Below are 4,937 nucleotides of genomic sequence, written 5' to 3'. Positions count from 1 at the left end.
AGTGGAGTTGAGGATTATCACATCAGCCATGATCTCATTAGATGGCGGAACAGATTTAATGGGCTGAATGGCTTCTCTACCTTATTATCTTATGGTCACCCCTCAACCAAAAGTGAATAAATGGCAGGAATCTATAATGGAAACCAAGGGATATTAAGCTTCTGAAAGTGTCAATGAAGCCAGTTTTAAGGAGTTCAGAAACTGTCAGCAAAACCTTTGATCAAAAGATTTTTGAATCATTTTTATTGTGCAAGACCTAGTAAAGTCCCAGAACATTCCCAAGATCTTCGTATCCAGGGAATATATCTCCATAATCAGCCACTGGGCCTTTGAGACTGGCAATGACACTGTAAAAGGATGTGAATGCTGAGTCACAGCCTGAGCAGTTACCATAGCAACAGCATCAGCTCAGCGCTTACAAAGATAGTGGAAGAAATGCAAGGTCATTGCAATCCTATAAAGAATACTCTTTTTGCATTGTTATTGTTCCAAAATGATGAGTTTTTACCACTTTTATTTTAAAAGGAGTGTGAAAAGTATTTGTGCCATAAGTGTAGTGGAGTAATGGGGCTTGGGAGGGTCTGGGACACAGGAGTTAATGTGTTCCTGAAATCTTGTGAACTTAACAGCAGAGAACATGCCATTCAGCCCATTGTACATGTACTGGCTCTTTGGAAAAGAGTCGTGCTTAGTCCCACATTTTGGCTGTTAGTCTATTCATTCTTCTTCCTCAAGAAAGTATCCAACTTCTTTTTGAAATAATTTATCAGATCAACTTCCTTTATCAGATATGGCTCTGCAGACTTGAATTGGAAAAAGATATCTCCTGATCTCTCTTTGCCAATGATTTTCCATCAATGATCTCTGATTATTGACCCCCTTATCAACAGATCCACAGAAACCTCCCATCATCTCACAATCCTCTATCAAATTACCTCTTCACCTTCTCTGATCCAAAAGTTTCCAATTGTTCCACAGAACTGAAGGCACTCCAACCTTGTTTTTGATACATACCAAGATTCTGACAGACTTATTTCCTGCACACCAATTGGCCCTAATTAACTGCCCTCAAAGTCCATTTCTGGCCATGAATTTTTAAAATTTTTTTTGGAAAATTGCCTGTCACCATGGACCTGAGGTGGCAGCATTTGTTAACCCCCTTGAGCAGGGTATTAGTGTTATCATAAATGGAGATGTTCCAAGATTAAGGTTCTCTTAATGTTATAGTCAGAGGAAATGAGCTACATGCATGGGAGAGACAGTCCATGTGCATTTTAGCTGAGTTTCTGTGGGAGTAACTCACTCTGCATCATCAGTGCAGAGATGTTCTTGGATCAGAATGTGTTGCATTTTTGTCTTCAGTTTTAGTCTGTCCCAGTCAAATTGGTGGTTCTCCTTATCCATGTGGATGGAGATGAGTGAGCATTGGTCGTGTCTTTTTGTAGCCAATTGATGTTCGTGTACCCTTGTTGTACTCCTGGGACAACACCAAGATCCTGGGAGAAGCAAAGCAAAGACAAGCACGGGAATTCCTAGACACCTGGCACTCCACGAAGAAAGCCATCAATAAACACATAGAGCTTGACCCCACAATACACTCCACTGTGAAGGAAACCCAGAAGTGAGGTAATCCAGCTCAACGGACTCCAGAATTTAAATAACAGGCAGGAAAACACGACGGCGTTTCATCAGAGGCTGCACTGATGATGTTACCCAGCAGGGTAATGAAATGTCTGTGGAACAATCAGCCAGCTCGGCGAGCCAACCAACCACAACAGAGGATGTTCTGTCTGACCAACTGGCCCAAGCCAGATGATCAGTCAGACATCGAAAACTCCACTGCGAGGAATCTTGCAAATGTGACATTAAGGGCTCCAAATGCAAATTCTCACTCCTGGGAGATACTGGCTGTTACAGAGTCAAAAAGTCATTCAGTACAGAATCAGACACTTTGGTCCAATCAGACCACATTAACCATGTTCCCAGTCTAAACTAGTCCCACCTGCCTGCGCTTGGCCCACATCCCTTCAAACCATTCCTATTTATGAATGTATCCAAATATCTTTTAAACATTGTAACTGTACCAGCATCCACCACTTTCTCTGGCAGTTCATTCCACACACATATTATTGACAGAGGAAAACTGCAACGTCACCTGTGAGTTGCCAACATGATGAATGGTGCCACAATAACACAGTAGCAGTTGCCAATGCTGAAAACCACAACCCACAACACCTGACAATCCTATTCCTACTCTTAACTTGTATATTCACATCAGAAGAGTAAGAGACAACTTGATTGAAAGAAACAAGATCTGAAAGGGTTTTGACAGGCTTAACGTTTCCCCTTGTGCGGGAATCTAAAACTAGGAGTCACCGTTTAAATATAAGGGTCACCTATTTAAACAAGGATGAGGAGAATCTTTTTCTCATTGAAGGACCTAACTCTTTGGAACTCTCTTCTGTAATAAGACTGTTCAGAGTCTCTGAATATTTTTAAGATGAGGTAGATAGATTCTTGAGAAGCTAAATAAGTTAAAGGCTAAAACGGTCTAAGAGTGTGTTGTGGTGAAAGGTGTGTGATTTATATGCATGTTTTTTGGGTTTGGATTTCAAAATAGTGGCATATGAATGTTGATTTATTTTAGTCAAGTCATTTAAAAACTAATTAGATATGTCGTTCCGGACCCATGATTTTAAACCACTGTGTCAGACAGCAGGTGACTGCAATAACTACTGGAATGTTATATTGTGGGAGTTTACAATGAGAGAAAACCTTAAATCATTATTCTTAGCAGAATCTAGGATGAGCATTTATTTTTAATTTAGTTCAAAAGCTTTTGGGCAATTTGAAGGAGATCTATCTGAGGTCAGATCCAGGTATAATCTCTCCTAGGGGTAGGAGATTGTTCAGAGTAGTTAATGAAATAGATTTCTCAGTGAAAGAGTGTGGTTTGTGAACCTTCCAGATCAGGAGCATTTGGTTAGAAAGTTGCATTGGTCCTCAGTTCTCTAAGCTCTCAGTCGTCTGAATATTCAACAGGAAAGGCCTTACAGTTCATAGGATCAGAACTGAAAAGAAGCAGTTCAGTCAAGCTTACAGATTCGATCGGGAAAGAAGATTTCTATGAATTTTGATTAACGCCAAAGTGATAGCATTGGTGCATTGATGGGACTTTGTTTTCTTGTGTGTTTTCAAATCTTTCAAACTGTGTTCTATTTCGGTTTTGTTTATTTTGGGTAATAAGCTCATTTTATTGTTGATACCAAATCTGCAGCCTTGTGTTTCAGTGAAAGTCTGCCATAATAAACTAAGGAAAAAAATCAAACGTCAAGCCAGATTTTATTCTGGGATCCAGTAATGAAACCAAGTAGGGTCATAAGAATGGAAATAATCAGATCAGCAATGATCTTACTGAATGGTGAAGCAGGCTCAAGAGGCTGAGTAGCTTACTCCTAATTCTCATGTTTATATGTACTTCATATGCAACACTTGTAACAGACCCTGCTGCTTAGAACTGGTCTCTTTAGCTACAAGTGCATTCCCACTCCTAATGGATTTGATATGCTTTGTTCCCAGCATCTTGCAATCTTGCATAACTGGAAGGAACGATGGCAAAACTTCACTCAGAGCTTTAGTAAAAAAACCAGGAAAGGACATTGAATCAAACAGTATAAATACTTACAAGAAGCAATTAGATGACAGGGAGGAGATTAAGGGACATAGGAAGAAGATGGGGTTAAGGATAACGTGAAAAGTTAGATAGCTGGAGATGTGGGGGCAAGGTGTGTAGGTGAGATTGACTCTGTGGAAGAATGGAGCGTTATTGTGCTCAATGACTGTAAAAATGTTTATATTCTTGAGACAAGGCTGTAAAGAAAATCAAAACAACCTTCAATTCAGAATGAATAGTCTGTCAATATCACGGCAGTGAAAGGCAAATATTAGGAGAAAGCCAGCCATAAGCCAGTAAAAGTGGTCATGGGCAAGAACAGTCAATCACTAATCAATTATGAAATTCAACAAATAACAAGAGCAAAACCTTCAGAGAAATGGGTTGAATGTAATCCAATATTTATGATATCAGAGCAGTGCAGTAATGATTCCCTTTGATCAGTAATCACAATTCTGTCTCTTGAAAGACAAGAGCTTTATGCTGGCTGAGTTCCAGGTAATTTCCCATTCACCAAGACTCACTGACCCAACTGGGATAAACGTGAAGCTCGAGAGATGTTTGTTGGCTGCAAATAAATTCATTTCAGAATAAAGGGATCCTGGGCTTTCATTAGGTTTTCCACTCAACTTTTTATATACTTTGTTTTAATGTCTTGGCTTTTTTCAGTTCTTTCCCACTCACTTTCCTGGTGTCACTGAATTCTCCATTGTCTTGTTATTAGGCTGCTAAAAATAATCTTTTACAATGTCACCTCGACCAGCTCAGGCAGCTGAATGCAGACATATGCTAGGGGTTCCATTCTATACTTCGTTAATTATCTCTCCTTTTGTTGTGGAGCTATTAAATTCTGCCTGGAAACAATCCAGTAAAACTAATTGCAGAGGGTAAGAGAATCTCCTGATGTGCTCTGGTCAACTTTTATCCTCGACCAAAAACAGATTGTGCATTATCTTACAGATAGTAGGAACTGCCAATGCTGGAGAATCTGAGATAACAAGGTGTAGAGCTGGATGAACACAGCAGGCCAAGCAGCATCAGAGGAGCAGGAAAGCTGACGTTTCAGGACCTGCATCGGCAGTTTCTACTATCTCTCCCTAGATTATGTCCTCATTTGTTTTTGAGGTTCTTAACTGAAGCTGAAATTGTCATCATTGAAGGTATACCAAATAAAATATGCAAACTGGCACAAAATCTGATAGCCCTTCATAACCTTTTTGAGGCATTCCACTCCCGGACATCCCAGATGTCCTCGTTTTTCAAG

The sequence above is a fragment of the Rhincodon typus genome, chromosome 25 (genome assembly GCF_021869965.1).
Source record: "Rhincodon typus isolate 14 chromosome 25, sRhiTyp1.1, whole genome shotgun sequence".
In the NCBI taxonomy this organism is placed as follows: Eukaryota; Metazoa; Chordata; class Chondrichthyes; order Orectolobiformes; family Rhincodontidae; genus Rhincodon; species Rhincodon typus.
This window is presented reverse-complemented; position numbering follows the sequence as displayed.